Here is a 25,237-nt window from a genome sequence, read left to right on the forward strand (position 1 = left end):
TGTAGAACTCGGAAATCTCTTTTATAATCTTTAAAATGACCGAAATACCCCTAGGGGGCGTATATTGGGATTGAACTCGTTATGGGCATAATGGAAGGTATCCTACAGATACCACAACCTCTTTAGAGCATATTAACTTAGGAAACCTGTGTAAGACTCTTACGGTTACCCGTTACGCCTTTTGCGCGCACGGTTCGGTTTATGTAACTAGTTTACATAAACTAGCCGAAACGGGTTAAACCTAATTGTTTTTACTTCAAAATCCAGAGTGTGTTTATTATACCCATATAAAACAAGTCTTCAAACTTGTTGGGTCCAAACCACATTCCATTCCCGGTTTTCGCCCTTCACGCGATTAAACCGTATTTATCCTTTGAAACTGACCGGTCTAAGCTAAGGCTAAATTAAAGACCCGTTAGGATTCTAATTGGTTGTTTTAAACCTTCATTCCAGAATAGGAGACCAGTAAAAGATACTTGCATTTGTTTGTTGAGGTTATTACTTGCTCAGGTAAATACTTTTAACTTATTTTTCGTTATACGGGCTTGGGTTACGGTATATAAAAATACCGCTTGGTCGGGCAATTGACCCCAACTCATTAGTAGTTGGGTATTATCAATGTGACCCGTTTAAAAATTTGTTTTGTTGGCTTTACGCCTTTGGGAGCTTAATGACCATGTCCCGGATATCCTTGGCATCATTTTACGAAATGGCCACGACCTCGACACGCGGGTGTAGGCGTACACCCGACAATGTGTCTATATTTATAAAGGTATAACCGTTGGTTTTCCCGCCACGGCTTTATGCTATGTGGCGTGTCTATTAACCTTAAACCCGGCACGACCCGGGCGACTGAACGCATAGTGAACATGTAATTCTTTTACAAGATTTAATTTATAAATTATCCCAAGTTATAAAGAGTTTGTGCCTTGTGCATTCAAATCAATTTTATTAAACCTTTTTCAAAAGTGTCGGTTGAATGTATTTACCAGTGTAAACTGACGTATTTTCCCCAAAAGATTAAATGCAGGTTCTACACGAAATAGGCTGGCCACTCCTTAGCATCGTTAGAGTCTCGCAAGCTTGGGATGCCACTATCTGTTGAACAATATTTCTATTTTTATTTTGATCCCCTGTGGATTTATTTCGACTACTTGTGATACTTGGATATTACATTCGATAGTTGAAATATATCTATCTTTATGTTTCTGCTGTGCATTTAAATATTGTGTGGTTTGACTATATTGTTGCCAACTACGTCACGGTAATCCCCCACCGGGCCCACCGGTGAAACACGTGGAAATCGGGGTGTGACACCACTCGCTATCACGAATCAGCTCCACCTACACACCATTGTTTTTCCATAGATTTCTTTTGGTGACCAAAAGAGAGAGGGAGTGGAAAGAGAGAGAGAGAGAGAGAGAGAGAGATAGAGAGAGAGAGAGGAGTATGGTGGTGATGGTGGTGGTAGCTATTCGACGAGAAAGAACAAAGAGGAGAAAGAGATAAAGGTCTTGGGGTGGGGTTGTTATAATTAAATAATAGTGATTGTACCTACTTATATTTATAAAGGACCAATTAATGTTTTATTTTTTTATTTTTTTAATGAAGGGTATTTTAGTCATTTCACACCCACTAAACACCAAAAACTAACCCTCCACGCTAGGAATATGCGAGAAATGGGTGGGCAAAAGGTGGGGCTTATAGCTGTAATTTAGAAAGTTAGGGACTATAGGTGAAAATGGAGCAAACCACAGGGACTATCTAGGCATTTTTCTCTTCCTAATCATAATCACAGGCGGTAAAGTTCATGATTTCTAGTGATACCTAAGGGTCTGCGTGGAATGTTTTGCATAGACATATATTTGAGGATTTTAATTAACTCTCCAGCCAGCGTAAAGAGTTTTGCACGGAAACTTACAGGTTTCTAAAGTCAACAGCTGTTCTGCATAACATTGTTCACACTGAAGACCTGAGTAATCTTTATGAGAGCTGATAGTTTAAGGATGACGAGTGAGGCTTCCGACTCTATCATATGCCGGTTAGGTTTATGGATCGAGAGGATCAAAGCAATGACAACTTGCGGAGAGAGATGGCTCTAACTTAATGCTTACTCACTTGCTTTTGTAAGGTTTCTCGTCCACATTTAAAGATTCCCATCAATAGTTAATTCAGTATCTGATTTCACTTTACTTAAATAAACATAAATAACTCTAAAACAAAATTATAATGCTAATAAATTCCAAACATAATGCACAAATTTCTAGAAAAAACTTGCAAATGAAATTATTAGGTATTTAATTAACTTTTTTATTGTTATCTATATGTTTATAAATCTCAGTTTTTTTATTTTTATATATATGTTTTTTTATTGTTATCTATATGTTTATATATATATAGTGGAGGTTTAAAATCAGAAGAAACTCTTTGTAAAAAGAAAAAAAAAATTCAACTAATAAAAATGTTTTATTTTGCTTCATTTAATATTTGAATTTAATGTTATTTTAAAAGTATATTGATAACTTACATGGATCATTAAGCTCTTGTCTTTCTTTTTAATAACTAAATGTATTAAATTTATAAATTATCTTCAAATTTATATTTAAATAAAATTTAGCTAGAGTGTAAGATAAACACGACGTGTGTATGATAAATTACAAGTTGTGTATGATAAACTATAGAGATAAATTTCAATATCTATAATATAAAATTCGATAATGTGTAGGATATAGTTGGATTAAATTTTGTGTGTTTAGGATAAAATGAAATTGTGAGTAATTAATTAGAGAGAGACTAATTAATGTAAGGAATTATATACTATTTAATGCTTTAAAATTAAATTGAGAAGAAAAAGAACAAAGGGTATAATTGTAAAACATTAAATATTTTTTCTCTCATCTCATTTATTGTTATCTTTGACTAATTAATTAGTCATAAAGAGTAGCATCCTCCACACTAAAATTTTTACCTGCACACATCAAAATTTATCCTACACGTTTTGAAATTCATCCTACACACGTCGTAATTTATCCTACACTTTAAATTATTTTTTTTATTCTTTGAAAAACTATATATTTTTTTGAAAATAAGTTACAAATTTAATGTAGTTAGCTATTAAAAAGGAATACTACCAATTATTGATCTATCTAATTTTAGCAATATACCCTTACACTAATATTAAATACATAATTAAATGAAGTAAAATGAAGCATTCTTATTGGTTGAAAGTTCTTCTTTTTTATTCTTACAAAAAGTTTCTTCTCATTTGAACTCTCCACTATATATATATATAGGGTAGGGATATGGTAAAAAGTGTCTAAAATGTGAGAAGGGTAAGAAGTGTTTTAAACCATTGGATATTTGATCTAATGGTTGAGATCAATAGGGTATAAAAATGTAAATTGTGTTTTAATTAGAAGGACCTTATGTAAAATTGAAGGGCAATAGTGACTTTTCCAACGAATTTATGGTAACCGTTTCAAAACCCCCATCAATCTCTTAAAAATCAGCGAATTTATGGTAACCGTTTCAAAACCCCCATCAATCTCCTAAAAATCAGCGAATTTCTCGTACAGAATAAATTCTTCGATTTCCTTCACAACAACTTTTATAACACTATAAGAACAATATATTACATGATAAAACACTATAGGAAGATATAACACTATCTGTTTACTGTAAGACACTATACATAAATAAAACACTGTTGATGGGGATAAAACACTATGAAAAAGAACAGTATATTACATGATAAAACACTATAGGAAGATATAACACTATCTGTTTACTGTAAGACACTATACAGAATAAAACACTATTTATGGGGATAAAACACTATGAAAGGAACAGTATATTACATGATAAAACACTATAGAAAGATATAACACTATCTGTTTACTGTAATACACTATATAGAATAAAACACTATTGATGGGGATAAAACACTATAAAAAGGAGATTAAAGATGGTCTGTACATAATATAACACTATTGACTGGGGAATATAACACTAAAACAAGAACTTACCGTAAACAATTAAATGTATAGAACAATTCGAATTCGAATCAAATCCCTGATATATCTCATCGCCAGTTTTTGGCAGTTATCTTTGGAAATCAATTAATTGATAATAATGGAAAATTACTAATACACCCTTTTGAATTAATTAAGATAAAGGACACTTGTCATTCCCAAATTATTTCTTACACTTCTCACAAAAGTCTCACTTTGTACAGGATCCTCTACCTATATATATATATATATATATATATATATATATATATATAGGGTTAGGATAATGTAGAATCACTAAACTAATTCAGAACATTAAGAACAATTATGTACCACACATTTTTTGCTAAGAAAATATGTTAAACAATTTCAATTGTTTTTATTTTGAAAAATCGTAGCTTTATCTTTCAGGTGTTTTTTATATATATACACATGTGTATATTGTCAATTTTTAACTATATTATATATACGTTTGTATACATATGACATGTGTATAATTAAAAATTTACGAGATACACATATGTATATATAAAAAACCTCTTAAAAACGTACAACTAGAAGTAAAAACTATTTTTTTTTCTTCTTTAGAGAAAATATGTGGTCCAGAATCATTTCACGATTCACAATTAGCATGTTTGTCTCTTAGGTCCCTACCATATATGTATACGGTTATTATCATGTGAGAAGCACTAGGGTAATTGAGAACCATGAGTACAATTTTGAACCACTTGTTTTTCCTAAACAAAAAAATGCAAAAAAATGCAAATTTTTAACATTTTTTTTTCATAACTCCCCTATTCCAGTTAGTTTTTTTTTAATTATACACATGTATATATCAGTGTTTAAAATTGAAAAATAAGTATTGTAAATATATGTTTTGATAATGTATATATATGTACAATTTGTGTAAATGATGTACATATATGTATATAAGGAAAAATTATGGTTCTACACATTCTTTTTCTAATGTACATATGTGTATTTATGTGTTTAAAATTGAAAAATAAGTATTATACCTATAAGTTTGATAATGTGCACATATGTATAATTACACATTGACAATATACACGTGTGTATAATTCTTATAAAAAACCTTAAAAATGCGCAATTAGTAGTAAACTTTTTTGTTTGTTTGTTTGTTTTTCCTTAGTGAAAATATATGATCCAGAATGATTTTTACGGTCTTTAATTACCAAGTGTTTCTTTTAGGATCCCTATGTGTTTTTTTACGGTCCTCAATTACCATGTGTTACATACATACATACATACATACATACATACATACATACATACATACATACATACATACATACATACATACATACATACATACATACATACATACATACATACATACATACATACATACATACATACATACATACATACATACATACATACATACATACATACATAACATACATACATACATACATACATACATACATACATACATACATACATACATACATACATACATACATACATACATACATACATACATACATACATACATACATACATACATACATACATACATACATACATACATACATACATACATACATACATACATACATACATACATACATACATACATACATACATACATACATACATACATACATACATACATACATACATACATACATACATACATACATACATACATACATACATACATACATACATACATACATACATACATACATACATACATACATACATACATACATACATATATAGGGTTAGGATAAAATGAAAACTTATACGAGTTGTGAGAACTTAGAGAACTCGACCTTACTAAGGTTTTTTCAAATTTTTTTTACCAAAAATCTTAAAAAAATCAACTTTTCCAAAAAAAAAAACTTGTCTTTTTTTTTTTTTGTCCGTAAATGCTGTAAAAAGGGATGTCATTAGCTTTTTACAGCTGCTGTAAGGAGACGAAAAACACTACTTCGATTTTATTTTTTATTTTTTTTACAGCAGTCCTTCTAAACATTTTAATCTAGGGGTGTGAAAATAATGAGGCCAAAACTCGCACGAAAAGGCCGAGTTCTTTAAGTTTTCACAACTCGTGGGAGTTTTCCCTTGATCTTGATCCTATATATATATAGGACAAGGATATAGAAAAAACCCTTTGAGTTCAAGAAACTCAATCTCCACTGTCCATCAAAAAATCTATAGATAAAATTGGATGTTACAAAAGCAACTTTTCTGACACGTGTAACGGACTAACAAAATTAAATGTAACAACTTTTTTATTTTTCCACTTTTCTGTTCGACGCGAAAAGGTATAATAGGTTTGTCTATTACACTAATTTTTTTCTATAAAACATGTAAAACATATTTTACATGCACTACACATTGAAACTCGTATCAATCTAAGTTCGAAAATGTTACACTTCGTAAATCTGCTGTTGAAAACTAAAAAAAAGTGTAACATGTGATGTTACATATTTGTAACAGATGAAAAAGGTATATAATCTCTTTCTCTCTTGACAAAAACTATTACGCGTCACATTTATGAAAAAGCTGTAACACGTGGCAAAATATGATACATCTATTGAGTTTTTTGAACTTATACGGTTTTTTCCTCTATAATTGCCATATATTTATATATACATGTTTTTGTGTGTGTGTTTGTAAAAGAAAACCATACAACTAATCAGGGGCGGATGCACTTGAGGCTTAGGGGGTGGCAAGGCACTCCCTCAAAATTTCCTTAATAGTGTAAGGTTCATTAAAAAAAATAAACTTAAAATATTCAGGCACCCTGGCGAGACAAAGTAATGGCGATCGGAAGAGATCAAGGCGACCTGGAGCAGCAGGTGAGAAGAATAAAGGAGAATAAGGAGCATCGGGATAGAACTTAAAAAGATATATTAAAATATTTAGTCAAATTTATTCAAGGAAGCTATGATAAATGACAATCTAATTGAATTCCGATGACTTATCTAAATATCCTTGTTTTATTTTATCCTACTTTTAATTGTTATCTTAACTTATTTAGTTATTTTACATTTATGAGTGATTTATATTTAGGTTATTATCATCACATCTATTAACGTTCATCGTATACTATACATTTTAATATATTTTCGAATCTTCCACAAATTATTAATTGATTACGAAGTAACCTCTTTTGTACAAACCGACTCATTCACTGAGTTGTCGGTTAGATCATCGGTCTAGTTTTAAAAATATTGGATTTTTAATTAAGTTAAAAAATCAGTGACTAGATCGATGTTCGTTTCTTCTTCTTTTTATTACGAGAAAATGATTTTTTTTCATGTTATTGATCCGCTCATGTTTGGCACCCGCTAACAAAAAAATTTGAATTCGCCACTGCAACTAATATAAATGAACATACAAGAATACACGATAAAAAAGTACATGCATGTGTTCTTGTTTATTTTGTTTGCTTAAATAAACAAAAAATGTTGTTCATATTCTTTCATTTCAACGATTCACCAAGAGAGCTTAATTCTTTCATTTGTTAAATACATAAATTTTCATTTCAACAATTCACCAAGAGAGTTTAATAAACATTCGTTGTGTTAAGTCGTTTTGGTAAGTTACCTTTTAAGGTAGTAGTTGAAATATGCACAAACCTGAATTTTGCAATAATGTGGACCCATCATGACTCCATGGACAAAAATTTCCAGATACTGCCTTTTATATGTTCATAAACAATTCAACGAAGTTACCTAGCGCTAATGTAGCAAATGGACATCAACTATGGGTGGGCATGGGTGGTTACGACTCAAAACTAAACTTACAATGGACATCTCGGTTTTAAAAGTTTAACACCTAATTGGTTTAGTTAAAATTATTGAGAGTTCAGTTGGCGAACGAACCAACTTTAGCACATTATATATTTACCAGAATCAAATAAAAAATAACAAAAACCTTTTCATGTAGAAGTGAGAAAACAGTGAACGTAATATATTGTATATATGACAAAAAATACATGCTTACCTAATATATTATTTTAGAAAATAATTTGGAATAAGTGAGTTTTAATGCGATTTAGTAACCATAAGCAATTCACAGAACTCGGTTATTACAAAAATAACTAAACCATATGTTGGCTCATTTTCTTTGTTCTGTTTATGGATCAACTTTATAATTTAATCTACCATATCTCTTTATAAACAATCCTAATTATAGCAATCATATACGAAGTGCATTAAAAAAAGTCTTCAAAAAAAGGAAAAAAAAGACATATTAGTATATTATAATGGGTTACTAAGGTTGAATCTTTTGAGAAAGAAAGTATGGCACTAAGATGAAAGACATTGCTAGGGAAAGAACGATACATACCTGAATAAAATGATGCCTTGTTCTTTGAGTGTGCCCCAGTTGGTAAAATCAACGTGGATACAAACCAAAAGACTGATGCAAAAGAAATACTCAATCTTCAAAGTAGACGACAACTAAACCTTCAAACACCATATATATAAAGAAAAAAAGGTGTCAGATGTAAGGTTAGCTTATTCGATAGAGGCTCTATCCTTTTAGTGGAAAGTCTTAGGTTCAATCCCAATCAATAAATAGATTATGATTTATTTGGTGTATTTTACGAATATTTAAGATTTACCATTAAAAAAAATATAAAGAAAAAGATGGACGATCCAAAAAGTCATTTATAATTATTATTATATTACTATGAGTTTGAATTAAATACAAATAAGTTTTAGCGTTTCAACTATAGGAACTAGGAAGAAGATTTTTGCGGTATTATTTTCGTAATTACTCGTAATTATTCTGAATAAAGTAATCACGCTATAAGGTCTTTGGGCATGCCTTAACTTATCTTAACTCCACCTAAATGACACATCAATTTTTCTTCCCCATTTCATTTTACCTCACTCCAAAGAAATGGTTTAATCTCGTTAACTTCATCTAACCCTATTTTTAGTGGTTTTTCGTTTAAAAAATAAAAGAATAATTAATTCAGTCTTTTAAGATCCGGTTAACATGTTAACATACAACCCTTTAACACAAGGAGGGAGTGGTTTGCAATCTCGATTAACATGTCATGTCACCGTTAACACCACAAATGTTAGAGTACACCTCATGGCCTAAAAAAATTGTATTAGAGTAATAGTAATTATGCTAGAGTTTATTAGTAGCGTAATTTTATTACTTTAGAACAATTCTATTGTAAAGTAATTATTTATTAAATAGTGTAATTATCATTACAAAAATGTCATCCCGTCCTTTTATTCTTCACTTCCGACGCTTTTCCCGCTAATTGGTATTTACCTAATTCCACCACTGTTAATATTATCATATCACATTATTTGGAGATTACTGTATGATAATGATAATGATAATGATAATGATAATGATAATGATAATAATAATAATAATAATAATAATAATAATAATAATAATAATAATAATAATAATAATAATAATAATAATAATAAAGAAAATAAATTAGATTAATAACAAGAATAACCACTGTTACAAAATCAAATATATGTGTTATCAAATACAACCAGGTTTTCTTTTAATTCCATGTTAAATCAAACAAATGAACTAGCTTATAGTGATAAACTAGCCATTATATTATCTTTAAAAATATTTTTTTACATGATTGCTCGGTAAAGATTTAGCTATCGTGTCTTGAATCTTGTATTGATAACGAAGCTTTATTTTAACAAATTGAAAATAGAAATGAAGAAATGAAATTGAAAACAAGGATGTGCTATTTAGGGTTTGAACTCGGTGGCGATAGCTAGGCTTTTTTATTTAATAAATCTCTATTTTTGGTTGTGGTCGTCTTTTTTGAACATTCGTAGCGATGTACTTCAAATAATCGGTGGCGATGGCTAGGTTTTTTATTTAATAAATCTCTATTTTTGTTTGTGTTTGTCTTTTTTGAACATTCGTAGCAATATACTTCAAATAATATTGTAAGATTGATATAACAAAAGCTTATGAAGGGTGTTATCCTTTGTCTCGAGTTCAAAGAAAAAAAAAGGTATTTCAACTTTGAAGGCTTTAGGAGATATTCTATGTATGATCATTACAAAAAGAAAAGAACATGTAAAGTAGGTTGAATCTTATCTAATGAATGAGGATTAAGACTGATGTTATAAAACAGCCCTCATCCAATCATAGACAGTTATTTTAAAAAGAGTGATGTCAATTCTTCAAAAAATGATGTCATCTTTTTTCTAAAACACATACATGACCACATACATGCACACATGCATACATAAGTTAACCTATAAAAGGATCTTAAAGCCATGAGGTCATCTTTTTTTGAATTTTAAACAATACATAAAACAAAAAATAATTAACTTAATTAAACAATAACCAAGACAACTAATTAATATCCCTGCAACATATTCATTGGGCCAAACCTTCTCCCCCAATTAAACCTGATTCTTTTTGCACGCTCTCTTCTCTGGAGATTCAAACGCCATATGGAAAATTGTTGCTAATATCCACTCTCATCATCGTCAGATTTTATCATCATCTTTGTTCTTTTACATCTTTCTTCTTCGTAAGATTTCTGCCGCTTCCATTATCGTCACTTCTGCCTCTGCCTCCACCTTTACTGATTTTGTAAGATTTCTGTTCAAAGTGATTAGGGTTTTCACCAAATCTTTTATTTATTTAATTATTTTTGTTTCAGTTTAGGCCCGTTTGAAGCACGGTTGAAAGTTGGAGACAGGCGACGCTGGTCAGAAATTAGGGTTTACTCAACTTCTGAACGCACATTCGAAGATGGGGGAGTACTGGCCAGAAATCTATCCTGAGATTTACGTACAAGCAACAAGGGAAAGACCCTATTTCAGCAAACAATGTCTTTTTTTATGTCACTTGAAGATTTTTGGTGTTATTGACAGGTTGTTATTGAAGATGTCTCGTGTGTATGTTTGTAATCTGGATCCAAGGGTCAGTGAGCGAGAAATTGAGGAAGAATTCCGCACTTTCGGTGTCATTCGCAAGTAAGCGTGGGAATTAACTATTCAATTCTTGAATTTTAAGTTGTTAATGAAGTTGTATGTAGTGTAAACTGTCATTGTTGTTTATTGTGGAAAATTAGTTTTAAGGGTTATCTTTATTCTCCATCAGCAACAACCCTAGATCTCTGGCCGTCTTCTAAATTGTTCATTTTCACTATGGCGATTTAATCTTTCTATTTCATCTACAATCTTTATCATCTTGATCGTGGTATGTTTTCTGAATTCATAATTTGTATAGTTTTTTACTTTGATTTCATATGTCGTTTTGATTTTAATCTCTATCTAGACTTTGTGTAAATGATTATTGATTGTGAATTTAGAGCTAAAAGAGTAAGAATTATTGAATATGATGTTTAATGAAGTGTGGATTATGTGTTGTTTGTAGAAAGTTGTTTAACCTGCTATTGTACGTGTGTTGTTGCATTTTCATCATCGTCTCTTGATCTACAGGTATGTTTAGCTTCTTTTTTTTTCATTTTGTTTACAATTTGGTTTTACAAATATTGATGGTTTTCACGATTTTATAAAATACAGATAGGTTTGATTTTGATGTGGGTCTTGCTTCAATTTAACAATTTGTTCAATTACGGTATATTCAGCATTTGGTTTCTTTCAATGGAGTATTTGGTTTCTTTCAAATGGACCTGTCATTTATTTAGTTTCTAATATTGGGTTCCTTTTAATCGATTTATGAACCTTTTTATTTTTATTTTTGCTTGAATTTCAATTTGAGTTTTGATTAAAATGTGTTGTTTTGCAGTAGCGTGAATGAGGTTCTTCCACCAGCGTTGGATTCCACTTCTCAGCCACCACCCCTATTTGACAGAACCACCACCCCTATTTGACAGAACCAGTAGGTATTCGTTATGTGATGAATCAGTCTAATTTAGCTTAATTTCACTTTTAGTAAGTATTTTTGTTCAACAAGCGCAATGATGATATCTGAATTCAAATTTTTTTATTTACATTGTATTAAATGAAGTTTATGCATGAAATACCAATGCTCATATGCACAACGTGTTTGATAACCAAGAATTATAAGGTGAGTTTGAATTCTTGGTGTTTGATCACTAAGAATTGATGGTTTTCACGATTTTATAAAGTACAGATAGGTTTGATTTTGTTGGTGCATACATCTGTCGACTTCGTCTTGTATCGAGTCTTGTATTACACATAGCACGAAGATCAAGGAATCAAGCAAACTAGTAATTCCGCATGAAGAATGTCCATGTAATTCCGTACGGAATTACATGTTAATTCCGTGTGAAGTGTGATTCCGTATGTATAGTGTAATTTCCTGTGAAAGGTATTTCCGCATGAAGTGTGTTTCGTGCGGAATTAGATCATCTATATATAGGGGTCATTCCGTGTCATTTGGTACGAAATTATCTAGAGATTTTCCGACGGCGAAGCTCTGTCGAAGTGTCGTCTTGATTGTAATTGTGTTTCAGATCAATACAAACGACAATTTAAGCGAAGATCTTGCTGAATTCATGCATTATGTCTGTTTTCGCCTTTCATAGTGTATAGAACGCCTCTGATTGACTCAATTTGGGTCCGACATCGATCCTACAGATTTTGATGTGGGTCTTGCTTCAATTTAATAATTTGTTCAATTACGGTATATTCAGTATTTGGTTTCTTTCAATGGAGTATTTGGTTTCTTTTAAATGGACCTGTCATTTATTTAGTTTCTAATATTGGGTTCCTTTTAATCGATATATGAACCTTTTTATTTTTATTTTTGCTTGAATTTCAATTTGAGTTTTGAGTAAAATGTGTTGTTTTGCAGTAGCGTGAATGAGGTTCTTCCACCAGCGTTGGATTCCACTTCTCAGCCACCACCCCTATTTGACAGAACCACCACCCCTATTTGACAGAACCAGTAGGTATTCGTTAAGTGATGAATCAGTCTAATTTAGCTTAATTTCACTTTTAGTAAGTATTTTTGTTCAGCAAGCGCAGTGATGATATCTAAATTCAAATTTTTTTATTTACATTGTATTAAATGAAGGTTATGCATGAAATACCAATGCTCATATGCACAACGTGTTTGATCACCAAGAATTATAAGGTGAGTTTGAATTCTAAGTGTTCAGATACATTCTGTGTTATAGCTTATTTTACACTAAATAAGCCTTTGTTAAGCAGGTGAATGGTGCTTATTCTGAACACATTAAGGTGATATAAGTACTTATAGTAGAGTGATATAAGTACTTATAATATTTCTGTGGGTTTTTTCTTTGTTGTTAAAAGTTCAAAAGTTAGAGATACGGAAGGATGAGTGGAGATACTTCGTCCATTACTTTGTAAGTTTTACATTGTCTTTTTTATTTTTCCACTGGTGGTTATCATACAGCAACATTAAGTAATAGACCATATTCTCTGTTTTGCAGGGTTGGAATACAAAGTAAGTTTTTTCTTCATGGTCTCATTCCTGTATGTATTTCAATGTCAAATCCTGCATTATATATTTGTATTTTGACTTGCAGTTGGCAAAGTTAGTTTGTGTTGGAATGTGTGTTAAAGTTATATTTAGATGTTTAATGCAACATTGAAAATTACATAAAATTTAGCATTTAATGAATACTATTTTTGACTCAGAATGTATTGACTCAGGTTTAATACATGTCGAATACCAATTATCGATAAAAGATGCAAGCTTTTAACGACATTTTTTAAAACTCCCATGAGATTGCAACCCTTTGAAAGTTTGTTTTATATTCCTTTCTTCGAAATTATTTTATAAATTTAAAATTTTATAAGATTCAGTTTTTAAAATCATTTTTAAAATGGATTTCGCAGGGTGCCTAATTCCAGAAGGATCGAAGGTTTGCTACTATTTAGAAACATTCACCTTAGTATTTTATCGAGCCGGAGAAGTTTGACCAATCAAGATTCGAGGTGGCATAAGATGGAAATCCCAACGTTTTGTTCATGTATGTATAAGAAAACTTCATTAACCCAACTGCAGGCTATCATATTTTATGTTAATCGAAATTTATTGTATTTCTTATGCTAATAGTTATGTATTGAGAAATATTATTAAAATTTTACTAACTTAGTGGTTATTTTATATTAGTATTTGAAATTACATGTATTAATGGGTTGTGTTTGTGGTTGTGGTTGTGAGTCATAATGTAATTGAACTAATGAAAGCTCTGGACTATAATGTTAAAAGCATATACAATAGTCAATAGGTTGATGAAGTGATTGAAAGTAAAGGATTCAGATATGGCATTGTCAGTTAATTCTTTTTGTGTGGCGGGCCTACGGTAAAGCATTATGGACGTATGATTGTTTTGATTGAAAGATTGATCTCATGGTCTAAAACAAGCCTGTGTAATACATGGGGCATAAGCTAGTTTCATATATATAGGGTAAGGTTCATTTGAGAACCACCTTTATTACGAGAACTTCGAGAACCAATGTGAACACAAAATAAAATCTAAAAAAAAAATCAAAAAAGCACTCAAAATTTTTTTTAATATTTAAAAAAAAATCGCTATATTTACTTACAAAAAGAACCTTTTTTTTGAGTAACAGTCATCCATGCACATATGCATATGTATCATTACTTCGACAAATTCCGTAATACATCATCAGTAATAGATAATTGCACTTTAATTTACAATACCATCCGAAATACACTACTTTTTACATTACCAATATTCAAAATGCACATGTGCATCATTACGTATAACCATGATATAACGTGTTTTGGTACAAAAAGTTTGTGATTTTGAATGGAGAAGTAGGCCCATATACATGTTTTTTGGTTAGTTATATCTAGTGGTTGATGATTTGGTTATAGTTGTCAATTTATGATGTAATATGTTGATTGGATGGTATAAATGGTGTTTATATACATGTAATAAAGTGAAAATATTGGTAATGGTATTGTATTATAGATGGTAGGAGGTAATGGTATTGTATTATGGATGGTAGGAGGTAATGATAGTGTATTATGGATGGTATGATAGATGAAAGGGAAAGTGTATTCAAACTAGTGTACCAAAACACCTTATTTCATGTTGATACATATAGATGCACATGTGCATTTCTAATATTGGTAATGTAAAAAGTAGTGTATTACATATGGTAGTGTAAATGAAAGTGCATTTGTCTAATATTTGTAATGAATTTTGGAATTTGTCAAAGAAATGACAAAAATGCATATGTGCATGTTTGTGTATTATGGATGGAATGATAGATGAAAGAGAAAGTGTATTCAAAGTAGTGTACCAAAACACCTTGTAAGTCTAGAATCACTACAGTCGGATATCAAACACCAAACAAGTAGCAGAAATACAAGTGAGATGTAGAAGATTGAAAGGCAAATTGTATTGATTCAAGAATAAGAGCACACGATTCCTAGAACCGTCTGGTACTCCAATCGCACAAAACACAAAAGTTTGCTAATGAATCAACAACCTAATTTTACTAAGGACTCCCCTATTTATACTAGCATAGGAGATCCTTTTACATTGGGACAAGCCCATACCCCATAGAACACAAAACGACCAAACAAGTCCACTATCCATATCGAACCCAACCCATACAAAATAACCCAAGATAGACGCAAGCCTACACAAGAATATGCCCTTACAATATCCCCCTAGGTTTGTGTTGGTTTGGCGTCTTCGGCTTCATTGCTGCTTCCTCTTCTGCTTCTTAGCTTGTTCCTTCTTTTTCCTTTGTAACTCAGGTAAGATCAGTATATTTCTTCCAACATATGGACCAAACAGCTGTGTCTCCACCCTAGTACATTGCCTTGACCACAATTTGAAATTCATGATCTAGGCCACAGCTTCTGTCCAGCTTTTGGCACACACTTCATACTGAGGATCACTCTGAATTTGCGACTTTGCCAAGAGATTGATGTCGTTTTCGCCAAAGCACATCAAGTCTCGAGTGTTAATGAACCTGTATTCAGCATCGTCACAAACAATCACTACTTGACCAGAAATGGGATCATACATCCAAAACTGGAAGTTCTTCAGAGTGTTATCAGGAAGCTCCTTTAACAATGGCACTGTGTTCGTCTGTTTAGTTGTAGGCCACTTGACAATCTTATACGACTTCCCTGTAGCAGGATCCAACACTTTTGCATCTTCTTCAATAGAAGACTCAGCCAATTTCATGTCTCTAAAATTGACTCGAGCTTGTTACTGCAGCTTGTTGAAGAAATTAACTCCAATCTTGCAATTTGGATTCTTGACTTGATCATGAAATCCTGCATTGCTTAGTTCCCTTAAATCAACTCAACTAGAGTCCAGGAGTTGAATGCTTCAGAATTAGCATAATACTCCACCTCACCATTTTTCCTCAGCACAATAAACATTTCCTTTTCATTAATGTACACCCAGCTTCTAATACCCGATTTGTTCCCCTTTTTGCTTTTCTCAGTGGTGATCACATATCTATCAGGTTTGTCACCAAACTGCAAGTTCCGTTCAGCCCCTACATTCCTCATAACAACCATTTTCTTTCTTGGTTTCTGATTCGCTGTACGAGGAGTTCTTTCATAATATATGTTCATTGCATCTTCGTGCTCTTTCCTCTGCTGCTCTCTCTCTTCAGGAGTAGATTCCTTTGGTGGATCAGCAAACTCCTTTGGAAATTTTCCTTCAAGTTTCTGCTTCATATCCATAACTATAGCACTGAGGGCTCCCAGATTTGTTTCCAACTCATTAATCTTCTGATTTTTAACCACCAATTCTTCCATGAGACTAGCAATCTGCGCATCCTTGAATATCTTGTCTTCTTCAAGAGTAGAGATTCTTCGCATCAGGATTGTTGTCTCATTTTCTTCAAACAGACCTTCACTATCAGAACTTTCAGCAGTTGCAGCAGTTTCAGGGGTTTCAACTTGTTTCAACTTAGCTGCTGCTTCAACTTGAACAGCAACAACTTGTAGCAGCTCAGCAGCTCTAAGAACACCAGCTTCAGATGGGCCACTGCTTGAACCCTCAACTGGTTTAGGGGCAGGCATATACATTGCCGGTCTTTCATTCAAGATAAAATCAACTATCTTTGGATTGAGTTCTGATGGTGTGTAGTTGATCTTTGGTTGTGAAGTGCTAGTGGGGTTAGATGTCTTTGTGGTTGTCTGAACGTCAACGCTCACCTCACCGCTGATCCTAGGATCCCTTCTGCTTCGTTTCCTAGGAGGAAGATCAGCGGTAGGATCTTCTCGAGAATGATCAACAACAGCTTCCGTTGTAGAAATAGGTTCAACATGAGGAGGGCTCACGTGAACTGGTTCACTAATCTCTACAGTTTCTGCTGTAAGGCCTTCAACCAGTGTCCCTGTCTCTGTTTCACTTTCAGACTAATTTTTGAATAAGCACAGAAAAGCACTTTCGTAAACTGTGTTCAAGCTTTAACCAGGGACGATATTTAGATGTAAATAATCAGTTTTCAAGAAGAAAAATAGATGACTCACACCCTCTATATCCCAAGAAACAATCGACAGAAGAAAGAATCTAAAATAAACAGAACTAACTATGAAAATCAGACCTTTCTTTGTTGAACTCGAACACGATCAGCAGCAAAAACAGTCTTCAATCTTCAAGATATCTGATCCAACCGAGCCTTCGCGAGACTACTTAGGCTCTGATACAAATTGTAAGTCCAGAATCACTACAATCGGATATCAAACACCAAACAAGTAGCGGAAATACAAGTGAGATGTAGAAGATTGAAAGGCAAATTGTATTGATTCAAGAACAAGAGCACACGATTCCTAGAACCGTTTGGTACTCCAATCGCACAAAACATAAAGGTTTGCTAATGAATCAACAACTTAATTTGACTAAGGACTCCCCTATTTATACTAGCATAGGAGATCCTTTTACATTGGGCCAAGCCATATCCCATAGAACACAAAACAACCAAACAAGTCCACTATCCATATCGAAACCAACCCATACAAAATAACCCAAGACAGACGCAAACCTACACTATGCCCTTACACACCTTATTTCATGTTGATACATATAGATGCACATGTGCATTTCTAATATTGTTAACGTAAAAAGTAATGTATTACACGTGGCAGTGTAAATGAAAGTGCAATTGTCTAATATTTGTAATGAATTACGGAATTTGTCAAAGAAATGATACATATGCACATGTGCATGGATAATTGTTACTCGATTTTTTTTATTATCAACGAAATCTAGCTATTTTTCCAAAAAAATAGTAAAAAAAAAAATTTTTTTGGGTGTTTTTTAGATTTTTTAGGTGTTACTGTTTGTGTTCAGACTGGTTCTCGCGATAAAGGGTGGTTCAAGGATCCATTAGAAACCACCCTTTATTGCGAGAACCAATGTGAACACAACCAAAAATACCTAAAAAACACACAATTTTTTTTTTTAATATTTTTTAGCTAAAAATCGCTAATTTTTGTTACAAAAAAAAATTTAAATTAATTTTTTCTTTGTTTTTTGTCTACTAAAAGTAGCGATTTTTAGCTAAAAAATATTAAAAAAAATTATTTTTGTATGTTTTTTAGATTTTTTAAGATTTTTTTAAGGTTTTTTGGGGTTTAGTTTTTAGCATTTTAGCTTGGGTGGGGGGTGGGGTTGGGGGTTTAGGTTTTTTTTAGGTTTGGGGGGGGGGAGGGGTTTAGGTTTTAGGGGGGGGGGGGGTGGGGGGTTAGTTTTTTATTTTTTTTTAGGTTTTTTAAAGTTTTTTCGATGTGTTCACATTGGTTCTCATGATTCTCACAATAAAGGTGGTTCTCAAATGAACCTTACCATATATATATATATATATATATATATATAGAAACATGATCAGAAGAAAACATGAAAACATTTGGAAGTGTGAAAACGATGAGAACGGATCCTGGTCGAACACGTGGCAGGGGCGCTAAATGATATGCAGGGGCATGATTGTCATTGTTCACGTTCCTCTCCAAGCTTCCGAGATATATGGCGTCTAACGTGGATTCCGTTCTACAAAGTAATATCTGATGACGTTTTCATATGTGTTCCAGCAAATCATGTAACACATATGCAACTGATATGGCGTTTTGTTGTTTATGCTTGTTTCAATGACGTTTTTTTTCAAAGTAATATTTGAAAATGACGTTTATGTTTCAATGGCCTTATTTCAATAATATGTGATTTGGAATGTACATAACAAACCATAGAAGATCGTACACACACATAAACGTCAAAGAAAAAAAGCACTTTTCATTAAATAAAATAGTTGAAGATAAACTCAATAAGATTTTGCTCAATGAGATGGACAAAATCCTCACTTAAGAATTTTGTCCAACACACTGAGTGAAACTTTATTTGAGAACAAACCTGAATCTCCAAGAAACAACGTTTTCCATGTGTGGTTTTTGAACTTTCTGGCGTTTTAGATTAAATGGTATTTAGTAAAATATGGCGTTTGTTTTTGGTGTGATCAATGGAAGGTCCCGAGACGTTGTTTATATAAGATGTTTTTGGCGCGTAGTTTAGGCGGAAATTTCTTATAATAAATGTTAGTAATAAAGTTTCCGTCGTTTCAGTTACTGTTTGTAGTTACTGTTTGTTCTGCTTTATCTTTTAAAGTTGTAAGCCGTCCCATCTAAGTTTGGTGTTTTGTATGAATGGCGTTTTAGATAAAGAAGGAAAAATACAGCTAATTAACTTTTGTAAGGCAAAATAATGTTATGGCGTTTTGAAACATATATCAGACATCCATATTGTAAATAATATTCATGGCGTTTAAAAACAAGTAGATGCAATAGTCTAAACCAAATACATTGATCAACATGAAATTATAAAATAAAAGCATATTTATGGCGTTTAAGTTAATCTACATACTCATCCATCCTTTGTTCTATTCTCTTGCACCCTGTTTTATACAATTCAGTAATTTTTGGAGGTTTTTAATAATATGTGATTAAAGGAAATTATTATAGTTTTGGTGTTTGGCGTTTGGCGTTTATGACATTTTGGTGTTTTATAACTAATTAGAGAAATAAAGTATTTTATTAGCGGAAAAGTACAAAACAGACCACAGACAATGACACAAAAACAAAAAAGAAAAGAAAATTAAAACTCGTCATCCAATTTCTCATCCAAATCTTCACTGTCATTGGTCTCTTCTTCTCATCCAAATCTTCACTGTCATCAGTCTCTTCTTCTTGAAGATTTTTTCCATCGCATTCAGCAAAATCTTATTGAGTTAATCCTCACTTTAAGAATGTTGTCCAACCCATTCAGTGAAACTTTATTAAGAACAAAACTGAATCTACAAGAAACGACGTTTTGCCATATGCGGTTTTTGAACTTTTTGGCATTATAAATTGAATGGTATTCAGTAAAATATGGCGTTTGTTTTTTGTGTGATCTTTGGTTGTTGATTGTTGAAGTGGTTATGTGAAGGGTTGGAGACATAGATCGACGCCGTATGTGTGGATGATTTTTTCTAGGTGTGATTGTGAGTGGGGTTTTCTCTTGGTTGATATGTGATTCATGGGATTTTGTTGTTGTTGTTAATCCCTCGTTTCTTCATCTTTATCTTCATCCAAATCTTCACTGTCATCGATCTCTTTTTCTCATCTAAATCTTCACTGTCATCAGTCTCTTCTTCTTGAAGATTTTGTCCATCTCATTCAGCAAAATCTTATTGAGTCAATCCTCAATTTAAGAATACTGTCCAACCCATTCAGTGAAACTTTATTGAGAACAAATCTGAATCTCCAAGAAACGGCATTTGCCATTTGTGGTTTTTGCACTTTTTGGCGTTATAAATTGAATGGTATTCTGTAAAATATGGCGTTTGTTTTTAGTGCGATCAATGGAAGGTCCTGGGACGTTGTATATATAAGATGTTTTTGGCGCGTAGTTTAGGCAAGAATTTTTCATAATAAATGTTAGTAATAAAGTTTTCGTCGTTTCAATTACTATTTGTTCAACTTTTGTCTGTCAAAGCTGTAGGCATCTCATCATTAAGTTTGGCGTTTTGTATGAATAGCGTTTTAGATAAAGAAGGCAATACAACTACTTAATTTTTGTAAGGCAAAATAATGTTATGGTGTTTAGATAAAGAAGGAAAAATACAACTAATTAACTTTTGGTGTTTGGCGTTTGTGGCATTTTGGCGTTTTATATCTAATTAGAGAAATAAAGTATTTTATTAGTGGAAAAGTACATAACAAAGCACAGAAAATGACGCAAAAAAATGAAATGAAAAAAAATTAAAACTCCTCGTCAGAAGGGATTTCGTTTGAGAAGTATCCATCGCTCCCATCGTCTTCTTCTTCGGATTCTTCATCCAATTTCTCATCCAAATCTTCACATTCATTGGTCTCTTCTTCTTGAAGATTTGAAACCTCCATATGAACATGTCAAGCAGCAATGCCAATTTTATGGTCATCTCTGTGTTCAAACATGTTAACTCCTCTAGGAACCCGAGACTCAGTTTGGTCATGATGTTTTCAACGGTTGAAGAAACACTGGATAAATGACCGGAATCAGATAATCCAGGGGGTTAGGTTCTGCATAAAAAGGGTTGGTTCTCTCTCGTTCGGTTCAAAGAGACAGATCTTCTCTTCTTCTTGATAGCTGCAAAACAGACACCGTCAGACTCGCCACGGGGAGAATGGGGGTTCTCTCTGTTACCACCCTCCGGCGTGAGAATAAGTATCGGTATATGAAGAAGAAGTATAAGTGAAGTGAATGTAACTTGAAGTTTGTACCTGAATTACTCTTCTATTTATAGCCGGGAATTTGGGTGGGAAAACCTGTTATTGAAATAGTGACGGAATATGCTAACTCCGTAAGCGGTTATTTTTCCCTCTGTTAATTTTCTTAATCCGACGTGAGAGCACACAGATCGCTATTTAGATCAACGGCTGGGGTATTGCCACGTGGAAAGTGGGCAAGTGGAGATTTCTCTCCAATTCCATGCCATCATCGTGACTTCAAGGGAGCCTGGGATGATGACACGTGGCTTAGACGGTTATAACCGTCTAGTGGTGCATAATTGAGTCTTCTAGAAGATTACAGCCATAATCCGGTGTGACTCCTTATCGTGTGGTATCAGTTCAGTAAATAATATCCAAGTTTGGGTATTATTTGAGCGGCAGTGCTTGTTGGGATTTTTATCCCTTTGTTATGGAGAAAGGCGCAAGGATTTATTAATTTCCTTTTGGCGCGCAGGTGTTGTCGGCTGTCTTTCTTCTAAGCTCTCTTTATTGGACCAGTGCACGGCCGCGCAAGGTCTAAAGAGGGTTAAAAGATGAAGTTATGGTATGGTCCCAAGTATTCAAGGCGAGGTTTTTGGGACCTTACCCCTTCAAGTCCCCCCAGTCTAGTGTTGCTCTTATGCAAGTAAGCGGAGCACTGGACTATAAGAGAGAGTTGCTTTTTGCTGTAGAGTTTTTGGCGCGAAAATGGAGAATCTTCTGGGAGAAGATACTCTTTGCTCATTATTTTGATTTTTTGAAGACCTTGGGTCTGCAAAAAGGTGCATTAATGACTAATGACGTGTGACAGCTGTCATTGTCAGCTTGTACGTTACTGACCGTGTTTCCCACGCGCGCGTGAACTCGCGTTTATGCTATTCCCCACTCGCCCCTGACGTTTGGATAAATGTGCCATCCCGAAAAAGGTGTTGTTGCAGTTAACTAGGCTATTTATGGCGGTGCGTATATAAGTGTTTTGAGTTGCCTATTCTTGTTAATCATTACTTTCTTGAAACCCTTTTTCCTCTTCCTCTTCGTCTTCTTTTTCCGTTCCTAGAAAGAATTTGCAATTTCTTCCTCTTATGTCAACCGGAGACCATCATGAAGACTCTACTGAAGAAATGTCTGCCAAACTTCCACCATTAAAGTGGTCAAGGGCAACTTTTGATGGTTTGATTCGGAATCTCAGGTTTTCGGAAAACTGGGGTGCCCGATACCCTGAAGAGGGTCAGACGGCGACGGATGCTTCGGCCGAGTATGTGACCCTATTTTGGGATTTCTTTTGTGCAGGCAACTTCCGTCTGCCTGTAATGAAATTCGTCCTTGAAATTCTTGAGTATTACAAGTTCCATATCTCCCAGATGCACCCTATTGGTATGGTTAGGGTTCGCCATTTTGAATTTGTGTGCAGGACGATGCATATCGAACCAACGGTTCCTCGATTCTGTGTTTTCCACCAAATGCATTGTTCTCAGGGGTTTTATTCTTTTTGTGCAAAGAGCGTCTGCAAAGAAGATCTTGCTGCAACCCCTGAAATCCTTCCATGATTGGAAACATAAATTCTTTTTTATCAAGGTAGGAGTTATCCCAATGAGGATGATTTTTAGGGGAAAGGAGGATGTTCCTACTGAGACCATTCAAACCCCTGTTGACGAAAATTGGTACCAGGACCTGAAAGACGTTCCGTCTATTGCTTTGCCAGAGAGAGCCCTTGTTGGTGCCAGTATGAGTCTGAACTAGAACATGAATCGAGAAGAGAAGCTGCTGTACATGGAGGATGGCAAAGGTAAGATTTTTGCCCTGTTCTTTTACTTTTTCTTTCTTCTCTTTCTTTTTCTTTTTTTTTTTTGAATTTGCCTTTGTTTTTCCTTTGCGCAGTTGTTTCTTTATATGTTGTCGCTTTCGAAAGGGAAGGTCGGAAAATGACTACCCTTCCCAAGAAACCTGACGAGGAACTGTGGTATCACCGCATTGTGAAGAACTTTGTTCTTCCGCGGGATGATGACTTGTCCGCACAACCTGCTGCTGGTGCTGGTAAGTTTTTATCGTAGTATTTTTTGTTTGCTATTTTTGCGTGTTTGAATAAGTTAATTCTGCGCTTTATAGTAGGCGAACTGTCTAATTTGTGCATATGCCCTGAGAAGAAAAGACGCGCACCCGTAACTACTGCTGCCCCGAAGAAGAGTGACGCTGAGAAAGCTCAACCTTCGAAGGTCAAGAATATTGGGGGAGAGAAGAAAGGTATGCGCCGTTCCTCTAACTGCTGGTGTGATTATGTGGTGGTATCTGATTCATTGGAGGGTCTTGCGCCTGCAGTTATACGAAGACCGAAGCCGGAGCCAAAAGATACTGCTGATATTCCTCCGTCAAACCCTGATGATCCCATTGATTTGGAATCAAGCCCTGAGCGCTTAGTGAGGAAGAAAGCAGGAAAAAGAAAACAGTCTGACGCTGAAGCTGAAGCTCAGCCTGCGAAGAAGATTCAGATGAAGAAGATTACTAGGAGAGGCAATCTGGATGCCTTTATTTCACAATCTGTTCCTGGTAAGTGTAATCTTTTGCTTTCTTCTTCTCACTTCCTTAAATAATTGTGATTTATATGTTTGTTTTTATAGAAAAACCAAACTCTCATGTTCCCACAAAACCATCATCTATGGTTAACGAAGATCTTCCGCCCTCTCCCCCCGCGCCTCTGTTGCTGACCAGTTAAAGAATACTGAGATTCCCGAGAGTGAGGCGGGGAAGACTGCTGGGGTTGAGAATCTTGAGGTTGACAAGCCTGTTGATGTTGCTATGGATGCGGAAAAAATTACTAGCCCGAAGATTGTGGATGGTGCTAGTAACCCACAAACTCCTGAACTTGCAGCTCATGATTTGGAGAAAGGGAAGACTGCTGAGGAGATCCCTGTTACAACTTCTCCTTCCAAAGCTTCTGGTTCTATGCCTGAGAACATTGAGAAGGTCACTGTTGAAGACCAAGGCTCATTCTCTAACGTTGGCAAGAATTCTCCAATCCGCCCAGATGAAACTCTAGGGGATTATTCTTATAGAACTTATTCGGAAAAAAATGCTTCTGAAATTCATGTTCTTGTTTGGAATCTGAAGAAAGGCGACACCTTTTCAGATTGGCGCGTATGCCGAGACTGGCTACAGGGGACCTTTCCGCCTGGAGAAATTAAGTTTTAAGAGGGACGTCTTCGTGATCAAACTTATCATGCCTACCTTGCGGAGGTTGCTTCTTATACATCCACTACGCACCGCATAGTGCATGAGTGGCACACTATGCATAAGGAGTGGCCTACCTTCATGGTATCCAAGAAGAAAGTTGCTGATGATGAGAGCCGTGTTGCCCAGTTGCTGGCTAAACTAGAAGCTGATCAGGCCAAGTTTGAGACTGATCGGAAAACTGAAGAGTGGTCCGTTGCGGGCTGGAAGAGAAAAGAGGAAGCCGAAGCTGCCCTTCTTTCCGAGGAGCGCAAGAACTGGAAAAAGATCTGTGAGAAAGATAATGCCGAGAAGATGTGTCTCCGTAATGTTATCAA

At 34.0% G+C, this 25,237-nt stretch overlaps 1 protein-coding gene and 1 long non-coding RNA gene across 17 annotated transcripts in view; one reads left to right on the plus strand and one right to left on the minus strand.

Moving 5' to 3' along the window:
- Positions 1-8,432, minus strand: part of LOC110888328 — a 43,895-nt gene extending 35,463 nt beyond the window's left edge. The window contains exon 1 of the mRNA XM_035979959.1: positions 8,337-8,432. The gene's annotated coding sequence lies outside the window, so the exon portion shown is untranslated. The remainder of the gene's footprint in view (positions 1-8,336) is intronic.
- A 1,947-nt stretch (positions 8,433-10,379) lies between these two features.
- On the plus strand, positions 10,380-14,055 carry LOC118484274. 16 transcript variants are annotated; one of them, XR_004873153.1, is made up of 10 exons: positions 10,380-10,595; positions 10,666-11,207; positions 11,385-11,449; positions 11,534-11,588; positions 11,760-11,852; positions 12,792-12,884; positions 13,014-13,073; positions 13,151-13,308; positions 13,396-13,409; positions 13,805-14,055. It is a non-coding gene; the product is annotated as an uncharacterized LOC118484274 (long non-coding RNA). The 16 variants fall into 16 exon arrangements; XR_004873159.1 differs by lacking the exon at positions 11,534-11,588 and adding an exon at positions 13,619-13,710; XR_004873163.1 differs by lacking the exon at positions 11,534-11,588 and adding an exon at positions 13,619-13,710 and having other exon boundaries at positions 13,256-13,308.
- The last annotated feature ends 11,182 nt before the right edge of the window (positions 14,056-25,237 follow it).

This window comes from Helianthus annuus, chromosome 11, assembly GCF_002127325.2.
Source record: "Helianthus annuus cultivar XRQ/B chromosome 11, HanXRQr2.0-SUNRISE, whole genome shotgun sequence".
NCBI lineage: Eukaryota > Viridiplantae > Streptophyta > Magnoliopsida > Asterales > Asteraceae > Helianthus > Helianthus annuus.